Source organism: Somniosus microcephalus, chromosome 8, assembly GCF_052327205.1.
Source record: "Somniosus microcephalus isolate GS21.2 chromosome 8, FLI_Smic_1.0, whole genome shotgun sequence".
NCBI lineage: Eukaryota > Metazoa > Chordata > Chondrichthyes > Squaliformes > Somniosidae > Somniosus > Somniosus microcephalus.
Genome location: NC_140994.1, coordinates 255800819 through 255816885, shown reverse-complemented (window position 1 = coordinate 255816885; position 16067 = coordinate 255800819).

Below are 16067 nucleotides of genomic sequence, written 5' to 3'. Positions count from 1 at the left end.
TATTTAGAAATACAAAAAGATTCAAACCGGTGTATCTCCCTCCACCTTAACATAATGTTCGTTCCAGGTCCTCTGGTTTCGGAATTCTAGTATTTGACCATTTCCCTTGCACTGAGTGCATACTAGGTACAATACTATCCCCAGCTGGCAAACCACGAGGATGTGGGAAGCCAGTCTAATCCACGAAGGGACCTCTGTATTATTGAAAATGTCCCACCAAGGTGGAACTACAATGTCCAATATCTTAGCCCCTATCTCTACCGTCTTCTGTTCTAACGTGTAGAAATGTTTTTGCGAGACTATTATGGCTTTGAGTATCTTGGTAAGATGTTCTGGGAGTGGGGGAATTTCGTAGCCGAAATGTGCCACATACTTTTGCAGGTTGGTAAAAATTCTCCTTTACAGCGAGGTGAACAGTGGAGGGTTCAGGAATGGGGACAATTCGTTCCTGGGCCACTTGAACTTCTGCCTCGGGTTTAAAGCAGAAACTGCTGTCACTTACTGGACACCAGCTATGCTGTCCATGCTGGTTGTGGGGCGCACCTGTGGTGACACAATATGTCCCACCCCCTATATATGCTACCTGTGGGGGAACATGGCCTTGTGCCATTGCCTCCATGGGACAATTTATAGGTTTTGCCAGCAGCTTTAAACCCGCATTGTGGTTTTGAATAGGCGTTCAAGTGCTGGGGACACAGTATTATGAGTGCTCCCCGGCTCCGGCACCCTGAGATGTCAGTACCTGTCACAGCGTGCTCCCACTTTATGACATAAGGTGGGACCGCTGTGAATCAAATGTGTGCACCCCCTTGAATGACTCCAATGTTCTCTACCCTGTATACTGGTGCGGGTCAGGCTGTCATACCCATGACTGGCATTCTCACTACTATACCCATGATGGTGTGGTTGGACCGTCCACAATCCACTGGGACTGGGTAGGCTTCGGAAGCTAGCAGGAGTTGACACGGGCTTAATGCATTCTCAAATGGATGGAGGGCTGCGAGGTGTTTGTTGCTGATCCAGGAGGGGACTAAACCCTGTTTTAAATCCTCCAGATTACTGCGGCCCTTGCCCAGCAACCATGCCCCGTACAGCATGCACACCTCGTTCTGTGCAGCCTGGTCAGAAGCAATTCTGTCCTCTCTTATGAGGACATTTACAGTCTTTGCGTGCTTCTCCAGCTCGGCTATAATTTCTTTTAAATGGACCATCATGGCCTGGTCCTCATGCAACTCCGAGCCCACTACCTTGTTCTCATCCATTAATATCCTCCTTAACTGTGTTTTTAAACCGTTTATCTGGGTCTGCAACTCTATGTCATACAGACTGTTGATGACAGAGGACCCTGTTTTAAATGCTGTAAAAACATGATTCCATACTCCCCTTCTTTGTCTCCCCGTATTACCCAAGTACTTGCAGTGTGTGGTGTACAGTTCAGTTTTGCCCACATTAGCGAAATTGAACTCGTAAAACTTTCTAAACATGTCCTTTAACAGGGCCTGGTATAGCTGCTCTGTCTCTTTGGGACACCACTCCGGTAAGTGTACCTTGGTGAGGTTTAGAATCACAGAGGCTGCCACGTAGTGTACCCCCTGGTATAGCACCTGATCCGTAGGCACTAGTACCAGCCCATTCCCTGGTCCCTTGGTGGTGGTAGGGCACCCCACTCTGTGTGTCCTTGCTGCCTGAGTCATGGGCAGGGGCTTCCGGGCGCGTGCCACCAGCTCAGTGGCTTTAACTGGGGCTGGGTAACGTGGGACTATGCAGGTGTGTAGGTGGGAATCCCATTCCACCCCCTTCCCCTTATCCTGCCATGATGCGGAGAAGATGACAGATATGCCTGTGGGGCAGGCCCCTTTTGACCCCCACATACAGACATAGATTCCCTGTTCCAACTCCCACCACTTATCCCAACACACACTCGTCCCTCCTTGGGTCCCGGTGACCGTCCGGTGGGTGTCATTCCCCATTCGTTCCCAGTCAGCTGTACGGTCCTCCATGTTGGTGCTCAGCTTTCCGAGCCACCACCACCTTCCCAGGGGAATCTGTCCCCTACAAGTCAGGCACACACGTTTCCACTCAGTGACCCCGACCCGTGAGGCCACAACCTGTACGCTGGGGCAGGGTGTAAAGTCTGTGGGTTGTGCAGTTAATAAATACACAGACTTCAGAAGTAACAAACAAACAGGTCTTTACTATTCGAAGGTCCGGGCGAATCTGCCCCAGCAATCCTGCCACAACACTTATATACTGGTGTGGTCACTATCGGTATTACAGTATACAGAAGCCAAACAAATAGTGCCACACCTAAAGTAGTTCTCTTAAAGGTGAACGGTTACATTCAATAGTTCCCTTAAAGGTAGACGGGTACATACACTACAATCCTCCCTTTTTAGCTTATTACTTACAGAGTCCCCGTTAAACATACATATCTTCAACTTCCTATAAAACAAATTACAGATATAATCTCGGTGGAGTCAATGTCATATAAAACAATTTACAGATTCAGTCTCTGCGGAAACAGTTCATAGATTCAGTTTCTGATCTTGACTCGTTCCGAACAACATTTCTTTGGTGTAGCCGGTTCCTCTGGCTAGCGTGACTCCTCCATAGCCTTTTGCTTGACGTAACAGCTTGAACTTTCGTCCTGTTGAACCAGCAGTGCGGACTTTTACAACCAACTGGCTGTCTTGACATTTTTCAGTTTTTCAACTAATTTAGCTCCTTTCGTAATGTCCCGCCTGGGATGGTAGAAGTGCTAATATTTTAGACAGTTATTATCTTCTGCTCCTTCTTTTTCTTTTCTGCCTTTTTGAAACTCTCGGAGCTCCTTTCTCGGCTGCCAGCTGTAGCGCCACCAACTCTCTATGTTCCTTAGACCTTAAGTGCTTCATCCGGATTTCAGCACTTTGGGAGTTTTCATCACAAGCTGGGCAGACTACATCCTCGTAATATTCAGTGTCACTCAACAGGTCATGGTAATATTCGGGTTCGTCCTGAGTTAAGCCAGCGAGAGAGCCTTCTTCTTCCTCCTCACCCGTCTGGACGGTAGCTGACGGTGGTTCCTTCCCTAGACATCTTTCTTGAAAAGCCTTCTTCATGCATTCATATTCATCCCGCTCTTCCTGGGTTATCTGCCATTCCTTCACGACGGACCTCATTTGTGAGTTCAATACCTTCCCTTCCATCGGGAATTGCGTTATCAGGCTATTTAAACCTTCTACTGAAGTAACGGTTTCCACATTCTTCTGTTCACCTTGACATGATTCAACGTACTTTTGGCATCCTTGTAAAATTTGTGTTGCCACCTCAGCTATCTCCGTGACTTTTGAGAGCTCCGAACTCGTTCCCCCTGAAGATTGAAGCTCGTGTTCAGATTGTTCCCCTTGCAGAGTCATGTCCTTCAGCATATGAAGGAGTTGGCTGACCGTTAACTCTTCCCTGGGAACACGGTGGATCAGAGTCTTCTCCATTTCATCCACCTCTTTCTCCAATATTTCCACCTTACGTTCCTCTTGAACTTTGGCTTTCAGCGCTCGGAAAAGTTGCGCCCGGATGCTCTCTAGTTCATGTTCAGGGACCATTCTTACAGTCTCTGAGTTTCTTACAGTTTCCTTTTCTTCCACTGAAAGGATTCCCAGTTGAATCTGTTCTTCAAGTTGTTGAACCTCAGTCATTGCCGCCTCATATTTGTCTTGGGTGTCCTTCAATGTTTTTATGAGTTCTTGGACATCCTGTCTTTCATGCTCTGCCATGTTTTTCACCTCTAATTTCTCATCTATGGATGGAACTTCTACCGATGAGTCTGTCTTGGCCTTGAGCTCATCAAGAATTTCCTGCAGCCTTTGGACTTCTTGCTCATGTTCAACCTTTAATTGTTCATATGCTTCTACTGAAACTAGCTTTTCGGAGGCTGCCGAGTTAACCCCCTCCAGAATTGTAGCCTGGGCCTGTTCATACTGTTCTTTCAACTTCTCACACTCTGCTTGTAAGGAGTCGTAGAGAAGAACTGGAATAAAATCCTGGCTTCCTGAAGATTCCTCTTCCTTTGGTTCGTTCTGTAAATATTCTAGTTCCTGAACAGCATCAGGGGAATGTGATTGGTATTTGACCACGATGGCTCTATGGTCGCTCTCTGCTTGAGCTAGCTGTCTCTGTTGTCTTTCCAGGTTCTCCCATTCGGTGTCCCAGAACTTTTCCATATTTTTCATCTCTTGTACGAGACGGTCACTCAACTGTTCTAATTGTTGCTGTACTTTGACATAAGTTTGCGTCCGAGCTCGGTGTTCTTCCGTCGTGGATGGATCCATTGCTTGAACAGGCTCAGAATTCTCTGTCAACCTGGAGTTCTGCTCTGCAGCTTTATTCTTCTTGGTACCATAAGTCCTTCTGCATGTCTTCGTTTTCTTCCCCATCGTCGACAAGTCCCTTTTAGCCTTGTCTTCCATATTCGACTTGGTCTTATCATCATCCATTTCAGAATCTGAGCTAATAGCTTGCACCGAGTCCTCCCTCATTATGGCTTTTAGGTAATGCCATTCCATGTCTATTTTCTTAATCCACTCCCGTCCTAGAAGTGGTGGTCCTCCCTCAGGTAATACGTACAAGTTCATTCTTGGGTGTTCTTTACCCCTATCTCTCACCTTGACTCTTATTTTCCCCACGGGGTATACGTTATGCCCCGTGTATGTCTGTAATACGAACTTGGTATTTCTTAAAGTTATGTGAGAGAATAGCCGGTGGTAGTCCCTTCGGTTGATGACTGATAGAGCTGATCCAGTGTCCAGCTCCATTCTTACTTGGACTCCAGCTATTTTTAGTATGACCCAGATGGTCTGTAGATCCGTTTCTTTACCCACATTGTGGATTCTCAGACTACCCAGCTCCTGGTTGTTTGGGTCTGAGTCTGAATTCTGTTCGTCTGAACTCTTCTCAGCCACCTTGTGTACCTTGTTGTACTTTTCTTGTGGTGGCTTCCTTTGATTGTTGGTCTTTTTCCCGGACCGGCATACCTTCGCGATGTGACCCAGTTTGCCACATTTCCTACACTCTTGGTTCTTAAACCAGCATTGATTCTGGTCATGCGTTGTCTTCCCACAACGGTAGCATTTTGTTGTGCTTGAAGTAATTTGGTCCACCCCGAGTGCCGCCGCCTTTAGTTGCATTTCCGCCGTTCCTTTCGCTGCGGCTTCGTGCGATGCAGCTATAAGGACAGCCCTGTCCAGTGTGAGGTCGTTCTCTTCCAGTAGTCGCTTCTGCGTCCCTTCTTTGGACAATTCGCATACGAACTTGTCCCGCAGCGCTTCTGTCAGATTCCCTCCGAGCTGGCAGTATTTCGCGAGCCTACGCAGTTCGACCAAGTATTCCGCATTGCTTTCGTCTTTCCTCTGCGTTCTTGCGTAGAATTTGAATCGTTCAGCCAGCATCAACGGTGTGGGGTTCAAGTGGTCCTTCAGCACAGCCACAATCTCTTCGAAGGTCTGAACCGCTGGTTTATTTGGTGCTATTAGATGCTTCAAGAGCCCGTATGTTTTTGCCCCCATCGAGTTTAGCAATGTTATCGCCTTGTCGTCTTCCTCTATTTTGTTGGCTTCGCAATAGATCTCTATGCGTTCCACGTACGTGGCCCAGTCTTCTATTTCAGAATTAAAGTCGTTAATATTCCCTCGCTTAGGCATCTTTCTTCCCTTGGGAGCAGCACCAGTATTTCTTTAAGTATTCTTATTTATTTGTTTATTTCTAAGATGGCGGTTTTCCCGCGAAATCGGCGGTTTCCCGCTCTTTCCTTCTCTCCCCGCCCACTTCAATGGCGGTATGTCAGTTAAGATGGCGGTTTTCCCGTGAAAATGGCGGTTTCCCGCTCGTCCTTTCTCGCCCCGCCCACTTCAATGGCGGTTTCCCGCTTCTGGCGTCTTCTCCGCCTAATGGCGGCTTCCCGCGTTTCTTCCCAGTGGAAGGGGTACGCTTCCCCCACAGCGGACAGGTTCAGCCGCTGGCTGGCTTCCGCACAGCTCCCCTTACTCGGCTCTGTCTTTTCCTCCCGCCCGCACGGCTCTACCGGCGCTGGGTACACCCCGTTAACGGAGGACAGTTCAGCCGCTGGACTGGCTCTCGCGCAGTCTCTCTCTCCGTACCCGGCTCTGTCGCTCTCCCGCACGTTCGGTGCTACCGGCTCTGGGTACCCCGTTGGTGGAGAACAGTTCAGCCGCTGGACTGGCTCTCGCACAGTCTCTCTCCCCTTGCTCGGCTCTGTCTCTCCCTCTCCCGCACGTTCGGTTCTACCGGCTCTGGGTACCCCGTTGGTGGAGGACAGTTCAGCCGCTGGACTGGCTCTCGCGCAGTCTCTCTCCCCTTGCTCGGCTCTGTCTCTCTCTCCCACCCGCACGGTTCCTGTTCGCCTCCCAGCCCTCTCGCAGACCGGTGTTTCCCTCCCCGGCTGCGGCTGGGTTTCTCTTCCCGCGCCTACTCACAGTCTCAGCGCTTCGTGGCTGCGGTCGCTGCCCGGTTTTCCCGCCGATCGAGGTCCGACTGTCTCACGACGCCATTGGACCCGACTTTCTGACCGGCTCCGTTCCCCCCTCGACCGTGGTCGAGTGCACAGCCCTTATCCTCCGGATATTCTCTACACCTTCCCCTACTCACAGTCTCCGCGGCCGCCTTGTTTCCTGCTGATCGGCTCACTCCGCACCGTGGTAGAAGGGTCGTCAGTGCCTGTTGCTAATGGAAGCTTTTGTTGCTAAAGTCTTCCTCCTTCCTCCTGCTGCAGCCTCGTGCTTTCTTTCAGCAGCACGACGAGGGCGTTTGCCTCTCTTCGACGCTCTTCGTTGCTTTGGTAGTCTTGCCGCAGGGTACGATCGGACTCGTCGCCACTGTAAAGTCTGTGGGTTGTGCAGTTAATAAATACACAGACTTCAGAAGTAACAAACAAACAGGTCTTTACTATTCGAAGGTCCGGGCGAAACTGCCCCAGCAATCCTGCCACAACACTTATATACTGGTGTGGTCACTATCGGTATTACAGTATACAGAAGCCAAACAAATAGTGCCACACCTAAAGTATTTCTCTTAAAGGTGAACGGTTACATTCAATAGTTCCCTTAAAGGTAGACGGGTACATACACTACACAGGGGAGGGAGGGCCTCCCGTAGGTGAACCCGGTCTGGCTGGAGTACCGGGTGGAGTTGGATCCCAACCACCCGGGCCATCTTCCCTCGTGGGCGTAGATGGCGGGCTCCTCCGCGCCTTGTTCACTGCTCCCTGCAGTCACCACTGGAGGCTTTTCTCCCGAGCACCTGTAGATGTGAGAGTCCTCCATGTCACCTCGCTTTCCGACGCTCATCCCTAGCAGGGCGAGTAGGAGTACGCCCCCCTTCATTCTGAAATCCTCTTTCTGCAAAAAGACACGAGAGCATATAGCCAGGTTCCGAGGAGATTCTCGGGCTTGGGTGAAGCATAGTCGAGTCTTGCAACCTCGATTCAAATATAAACATTCTTAAAAATACTACTACTTATTAAAACTACCCATCACCTAGTTTAAACTTAAACTAAATACCCAAACTTAACAATATATACTTACGTAAAACTATGTACATCCGCCGCCCATCTCCGGGCGGCCAGGCTAATCTCTGTTCGGGCTGCGGCACACCGCTCCCTTCGGTGTGGCCGCACTGTCCTGTACTGTAGGTCCCTCGCAGCCTGTGGCTGCCGGCTAGGGACCTCTGTCCTTGGACTTCCCCCTAACTCGGGAGGCTGTCACTTTAAAATGGGGAGCTGGTGACCATTGTTTCCTTGGCTGGGGCGTCTGTGGGGACCTTCTGAGGACTTTGGCGGGTGGGGTTTTCTTGGCTGGTGGGCCTTTAGCCCGAACCGCTGCCCCCTCCAGTGCGGTCTGTGGGCTCTCCACTGCCGCTGGCTGCGGGTCTTCGTCCTCAGGTCCCAGATCTGGCTCCGGGGCGGGGTTTTCGAACTCAGGTCCCTCCTCCTCTAAGCCTGGGTTAGGGGTGGGTTCTTCGACCTCAGGTCCCTCCTCATCTGGAGCCCAGAAGAGTGGGGGAGTGTCCCAATCGGTGGGCGGGATGGCCCCTCCCCTTAAGCAAGCCACAGCGCCTGCCTGTGCAGTCTGTGAACTCGCTCCCGCTGCAGACTGAGGATTTCTATCCTCAGACCCTACGTCAACTGGCTGTTTTCTCTTTTCGGGTTTAAACAGTTTACACTGATTAATATGGAACCATTTGGTGCGCCGAGGCATCTTAACGGCGTATACCATGGGGCTGGCCTTGTCTACAATGTTGTAGGGCTCCATGTATAATGGTTCCAGACTCCCTACTCGGGAATAGTTCCTCACCATGACCTGATCCCCTACCTCCCACTCGTGGTGTTTTCGGGGCTCTAACAGCAATCGGTTACTCCGATGCTGCTTTCCCATGTTCCCAGCCGCATGCTCGTGCACCTGTTTAAGGTGCTCGAAGTGGTTTTGGGCGAACCTGTCCCGGTTTACCTCTCTGAGCTGACCTTCTGTGAGCACCGGGGCTAGCACATGGGTGGGGGTCAGCATAACCCTGCCAGTCATCAGCTCGTACGGGGAGTACCCCGTGCTTTTTGACTGGCTGGCCCGGATCCCCATCAGAACCAACGGTAGGACCTCGGCCCATTTTCGAGGCGAGCCCACCATCTCCTTCCTCAACTTTTCCTTTAGGGTCCTATTCATTCTCTCCACAATCCCTGATGACTGTGGTTTGTGGGCCACGTGCCACTTCCCCTTGATGCCTAGCAGCATTAGGGTATTCTGCATCACCTGCCCGGTAAAGTGACTCCCTTGGTCGGACTCCACATACTGTGGTAGCCCCCACCGCGAGAACACTTCCCGGACCAGGATCCTGGCAGTACCCAGAGCTGTGGCTGTTCTGCAGGGGACGGCCTCCACCCATTTCATGAACACGTCCACCAGGACTAGGCAGTACTTATAGCCTCCCTGGGCGGTGGGCAGGGGCCCGATGTAGTCGACCTGTATCGACTGCCATGGTCCCTCTACCATCCTGATGTGTCCTATAGGTAACTTCCTTTTGTGGGGGTCAGCGTTGTTAGCAGCGCACACCAGACAGCCGGCGCAGAACTCGCGGACATCTTCCCTGAGCCCTGGCCACCATCCCGCCTGTTCCACCCGCTGCCAGGTGGTCTCAGGCCCCGGATGTCCCGCTCCTGGACCCTCATGGGCCAGCTGAAGGAATTCCCTCCGGTGTTGCTGCGGCACAACCCACTGTTCCCCTCGGGACAGCATGCCCTCTTTCATGGAGAGGGTCGCTGTGCCGTACGGACCATCTACCTTTTTTCCCTCAGTCACTGCACTGAGGACTGCCTTGAGAACGGGGTCTTGGGCTTGGACCGTCTTTAGGTCCGGGGCTAAAGCTACCCCTGCACTCCCTTGTGTCCCGTCCCTACCTCTGACTGCTGCCATGGGTCTGGACCCATATGGGTCCCAGAAAGTGCCTGTGCGGGTACCCTCCTTGGCGAGCATGTCAGCCTGCTGATTGCCTTGACTGCGGGGTTCTGTGGAGGAATGGGCCTTCACCTTGTGGATGAAAACCTCCCCTTCCTCCCCCACTGCTGCTAGGATCTGTTCCAGCAGGGGTTTCACTGTGAGGATTCTCCCGTCGGCGGAGGTGTAGCCGCGGCGAGACCAGATGGCCAGGTACTCCGTACACGAATTGCACGTAAACATGCTGTCTGAGCAAATCGTGTAGGGGGTGGGGAAGATTTCGGGGTGTGTAACAACGTACACTACCGTGGACAGTTCAGCGTGCTGGGCACTCATGGTACTGGGGCGCTTAATCGCCAGGGCAATGTTTGCCGCTGGGTCATAAACTCCACACCCCGTGAGTCGCTCACCAGCAGATACCGTGCTGGAGCCGTCCACATAGATCTCGCGGCCTGTGGGGTGTATCCCTGCCCATAAACCTATATCCACTTCCCAAACCCCTTCAATGGAAGACCGGTGGGCTGTTCCAGGATATACCAGGTTGGCTGCGAGCTTTGGCTTGTAGAGACCCTTCACCTTTATGTCCATCTGTGAGAGGAGCAGGGTCCAGCGAGCAATGAGGGCACTGCTCACGGTCCCATCCTTGATCCTCCCATCCAGGAGCAGGTCAAGGAGAAGGAGCCGGACGACTCAGACACCTGTAATGATGGCAGATCCAGGCCCCAGGGAGAGAGCCCGCAGGTTCTGCAACCATGCAATGGAGGCGTTGGTGTTCGCATTGGAAAGATGAAGGGTGGTGCTCTTCCCGGCGAGTGGCAGGAGGGAGGTAGCCCAGCATGTCTCAGGCAGCACTGCAGCACTGCGGTCCCCAGGACCCACAAACAGTGCCGGAAGAAATTTAACTACCTCATCAGATGGTCAGGGTGAGTCAATGCTTCAACAAATGCTAAATACCAACATCTGAACCACAGTCTTCACACGCTGCCCAAAGCACCACTCCACCAGCACTCACCCACCAACACTCTCCATCTACCAACACTCACAGCCACATCTCACACCTTGCACACAACCACAGCTATTCAACTATGGCAGGCACATCACCCAAACACATTGCTCCACACTCACTCACACACTTATCTTTCTTTTGCAGGCCAAGGTTGCTCACAACAGGAGGGAGCAGGAGCGCACAGGCTGGGGACAAGCCGACACCCAACCACTGTCTGAGCTCGAGTGCTGCACAATATTGGGCGTCAGGTGGTGGGCGCTGTGGCCACCAGCGGCATTAACCCCCCTTGGGGACAACAATGGTATGTGATGTAAAAAGACTACTGAGCACTTGGTTTGAGTATAAAACAAAGCTTTAATCATCTGTTTCACAACCATGAGATTCTAGTTACATCACTAGTTCCTGGTTACAGAAACATCCTGAGCCAGCTGGGCCCACGCCCGAGTATTTATACTCCTTGGACGGCACCACCAGCTGGCCGCACAGTGTTACTTCAAGCGTCATGATAAGATTCATGACATCCTTCCCGCCTGAAAGTTTTGGAAGTCCGACGACTTCCTTCCAGATTGCCAAGATGCCGCTAGGGCAGGGTCATCATCAGTGATGGCTTCAAGGGTAGGGTTGTCATCCGCTAGGTTAGAGTCATCATCAGTGAGGGCTTCTGCCCGAGACCTATCGAAGGAGTCATTAAAAGTGAGAGCAGCAGCCCGTGCACGTGGTAAAAGATAGGTATCAGCATTCCTCTTTGTTAAGTCCAGGGAGCATGCCTGGTCATAGGCAGTCTGTAACTCGAGGGTTTTATTCTCCAACAGACGCTGGCGTATGAAGGGGGACGTAATTCCGTTAATAAAAGAATCACGAATTAGCTCCTTCTGGTACTACTCAGCTGTGACAGCTTTAAGATTACAATCCTTGCTGAGCCTGCAAAGCTTTTGAAGGAATTCATCAAGTGATTCCCCGGGTTGTTGTCGAGTTGTGGCCAGTAGATGCTGAGCAAAAATTTTGTTTGGGGCCTTAACATATAGTTGATGTAATATTAGGATAGCGGAGTCATAGTCTACACAGTCTTCGATATGGTAAAACACATGAGGAGATACATAACTGGCAAGTATCTCTAATTTATCAGGAACATTCTCACCACATGCCCTGAGGAAGTTTCTGAAGGTACGATACCAGTGTTTCCATACCTCAGCAGTTGTAGGTGAATTCGGATCCAGGTCAAGACGAGCGGGTCTGAGTAGCTTGTCCATGATGGATAGATTACTATGTCAGAGTTCCCTTCTACAGTTGAAGTCGTAGCTGGCTGTTCCCGAAATTACTCAGAGCGTGGAGCCGGTACACAGTTGATTAAATTGATGTAAAAAGACGACTGAGCACTTGGGTTGAGTATAAAACAAGACTTTAATCAACTGTTTCAAAAGCATGAGATTTCTAGTTACATCACTAGTTCCTGGTTACAGAAACATCCTGAGCAAGCTGGGCCCACGCCCGAGTATTTATACTCCTTGGACGGCGCCACCAGCTGGCCGCCCAGTGTTACTTCATGAATCATGATAAGATTCATGACAGTATGTTCATCCCTACTCCTTCGCACCAAACAAGCATTTCACACTTTCCAGCTGATCATGCTGTATGCATGCATTTCTCCCTTCCTGACCCTCCCCTCACCTTAACCCAACTCTTGTGCCTTTATGCTTTCAGATAATGAGCAAGCACTGGAGCAGCCTGTCCCTGAGGGCACCGTAGAGAGCGAGGCGGGAGAAGAGGAGGATGAAGAACATACCGTGTCACTGCATGTCTCACCCACAGGCACCAGCTCAGACATTAGGACTACGCATTCTTTATAGAGGCTAGTATAGTAGCGGGATCTGCACAGGGTGAGGCACCAGGGATGAGTGTGCTGCAGCAAGGCCAGGGGAAAGGGTAGCTCGGGGGGCCAGCTCCCCAGAGGGCGAGTTCGTGCGTGAGTTCTGCTGCACAGGACTCAGATGAGGACCTCAATGGGGAGGCCTTTATAAGAAGGGTGATGGTTATACACATGGAGATGATAGGTGAAATGGCAAGGGTGCCCGAGAGCCTGTTGGCAATGGTAAGGAGCATGGAGGAGTCCATCTCCAACATTGCACAGAGTTCTGCGCACACCATGGAGCCCATCATTTCCAGCCTTCAAAGGATGGTAGACTCCCAGAGAGACCGTGGCGACACAGACCTGATGTCACGTGTGATGGGCGATGTCGCAGCTTCCATTGCAGCACAGGCAGAAGTGATGCAATGTCTTAGTGCTGTAATGCAGTCTATGGTTGGTGCTATTCAATCTCAGACTGCTATCATGCAGTCTCAGCTTGATGCCACGCAAGCTCTGACTGCTGCCATCATGGCTGGGTCTACCAACATTGACCGGGGCTTTCATGTTGTCGCAGCAGGACAGCAATCTGAGCTCCAACAGATTGCTAGGGATGCTGAGGTGCTGGCCCAGGGGAGTGGCAGTGGGTCAGTGGAGCAGGAAGCCTCTGTCTTCTCTCAGGATGACAGCATTCCTGCTCCTACCACTGGCACTCTGCCATTGCCCTTGTCACTGCCTGTCATCCAGTCAGCCCAGACTGCTGCTGCCCATGCTGAGGTGATGCAGTCTACTGCCACTGGTCGAGGGCGTCCTGCAAGGCCATCTGAAGTCTCCCGCACGGACACTCAGCAGCTTTCCACCAGCCCTGCTGCAGCTATTGAGACAAAACTTCATAGGAGCACTAGATTAGGCAAAGGCACAGTAATGAGAGGCACTGAGTGATTGCACAAGGGTGAATAGATAATAATGTTGCTATAAATATGTGGTCACTGATTATTGATAAATTTATTAATTCAGTTTGGATTATATTGTGATGTCTCTCATTTCAGCTTTGTGCTGTGATATGGCCTGTGACAAGGATGGAATGATGGGGATGTGGAGAGCAACGGGGATCTGGGGTTTAATTTATTGGAACCACAGTCTGATGAGACGACCACCGACCGCCCTTCCAGAAGGCCAATTGAGTGGCTGCCTCCTCCCTCGCTCCTGTTCCTCCTCCTCCTCCTCCTCTCCCTCTTCCTCCTCCTGAGGTGGTCCCACAATCCCTGGTGACAGGGGCTGGGCCCTCATGATGGCCAAGTTGTGGAGCATGCAGCAGACCACAATGAAATAGGACACCCGCTCAGCCGAGTACTGGAGGGCAACTCCTAAGCGGTCAAGGCAGTGGAACCTTTGCTTGAGCACCCCGATGGTCTGCTCGATGATGTTCCTGGTGGCAGCATGACTCTCATTATATGAGTGCTGGGCAGGAGTGTTGGGGTTGCAGAGGGGAGTCATGAGCCAGGTGGGGAGCAGATAGCGTTTGTCTCCGAACAGCCAGCCACGAGTTTGACGTGATGGCTGAAAGAGTGCTGGCACACATCTGGCGCAGGATGAAGGAATCGTGGCTGCTGCCAGGGTAGCAGGCATTCACATTGAGGATTCTCTGTCTGATGTTGCACACCAACTGCACATTAAGTGAGTGGTAGCCTTTGCGGCTACGGAAGATCTCAAGATTGTTATGCAGTGCCCGCAAAGCCACGTGGGTGCAGTCAATAACGCTCTGCACCATGGGGAAGCCCGCCATCCTGGCAAAGCCACATGCACATTCGTCCTGCTTCTCTCTGGTGATGGGGAAGGAAATGTAGTCCCTTCTCCTGGTGTAGAGAGCCTCTGTGACCTCCCAGATGCAGCGATGGACAGCGAACTGCGAGATTTTCGCTATATCTCCTGTTGCAGACTGGAAGAATCAGCTGGCAAAGAAATTGAGGGCCACGGTGACCTTGACTGCCACTGGGAGAACTGTGGTTGCCCTGACCTGTGGCTGGAGGTCTGGTTGCAGGAGGTGCCAGTGTTCTGTGACCACCTCCTTGGTGAAGCGGAGCCTTCTAATACACTGCTCCTCGTTTAATTGGAGGTAGGAGAAGTGCTCTCGGAATACCCTCGGAGGGTAAGGCCTCCTGTTGAGAGCCCTCATGGCTCTTCTCCTCCCTCTGGCCACATGTTCCAATCTTTCTCTCTGCCTCCGCGCCCTCTGCTGTAGATCCTGGAGGGCGAGGTCGACTGCCTTTACAGCCCCCATTAATGTAATGATGTGTAGCACTTTGATATGTTGTGAGAATAAATGTAACTAATTTTCAGCAGCCACGACACTCCTGATACTAGACACCCTTTAAATAACTGAATGAATTAGTTTGACAATGTCAAAATGACAAGGAAGCAGTGAAACCCCACTAACCTGACAGCTGCAACTCACTACTGAAGATCCCTTTAAGTAGCACCCCTGGAGCCGGCATCCACTTGCTTGATGCCTTCTCTCCCTGTCACTGTCATGACGAGGTGCTAAGGCAGGGGGCAAAAATGAATTTTTCAGATCGGGCACCCAGTGAGCGTTGCACACTCACTGACGTCACGATCTGCCTGGCGCTGAGGTCCCCTGCAGTAATTCATAGCGGCGGTGCTACGGGGGGGGTGGGGGGTTGGATTTGGCGTGCGTCGCTGGATTCTCCTCGCCCCATGCTATTGCACCTTACCTTTATCTCCGGCAGCTTCTCTCGCTCTCTTAGTTAAAGTCTTTATTCACATGATTATTTATAATTATATTAATTAGTTTATCTAGTTAAGTTAGAGAGAATAAAACTCTAATACTCACCCACCATTCATCTACTTGCAGTCCTGTGATGTTACTCCTTGCTTTTGCTGTTCTTTTGGAATTCGCCAGATTTATATCTGCATCCTCCGCCACTGCTGACTCCTCGCAGGTCCGCTGCCTCAGCCTTTTTATCCTCTCCTCTGCCACCTCCGCTGTCGCTGACTCCTCGCAGGAGTCACTTGCTTCATACTGCAGACTGGCAGATTTCACAAATGTCCCCTGCAGTGGCCAAGGAAGATCCTGTTACGTAGAAGAAGCTTATTGCCCGGCTGATCTTAACAGCTACGGGAAGAGGTTGCTTGTAAGTCAGCCTGAGTAGACGCTGTAACAGAGTAACCGCTTCTGCAGTGAAGAGGAGGCAATGAAGACAGATCTCCTGTGACAGGCCCAGGTAGATTTGGTGCAGTCTGTAAACATGGGTAATCGTTTGAGTGCTGCTTGGCGTGTCTCTGGACCTCAAGGCACTGTCCCTTCATTCATTGGTCCAAATTATACAGCACTGTGGGATAAAGAGATTCTGCTCATCCCAACCTGAATATGTGCAAAGCGTACTGCAGGAACAAGGATTGGGAATTACAACAACAGCAACATCAGGCAATGACTATCTGCAACAAGCGAGAGTCTAACCACCTCCCCTTGACATTCAACGGCATTACCATCGCCGAATCCCCCACCATCAACATCCTGGGGGTCACCATTGACCAGAAACTTAACTGGACCAGCCACCTAAATACTGTGGCTACAAGAGCAGGTAGAGGCTGGGTATTCGGTGGCGAGTGTCTCACCTCCTGACTCCCTAAAGCCTTTCCACCATCAACAAGGCACAAGTAAGGAGTGTGATGGAATACTCTAATACTCTCCACTTGTCTGGATGAGTGCAGCTGCAACAAC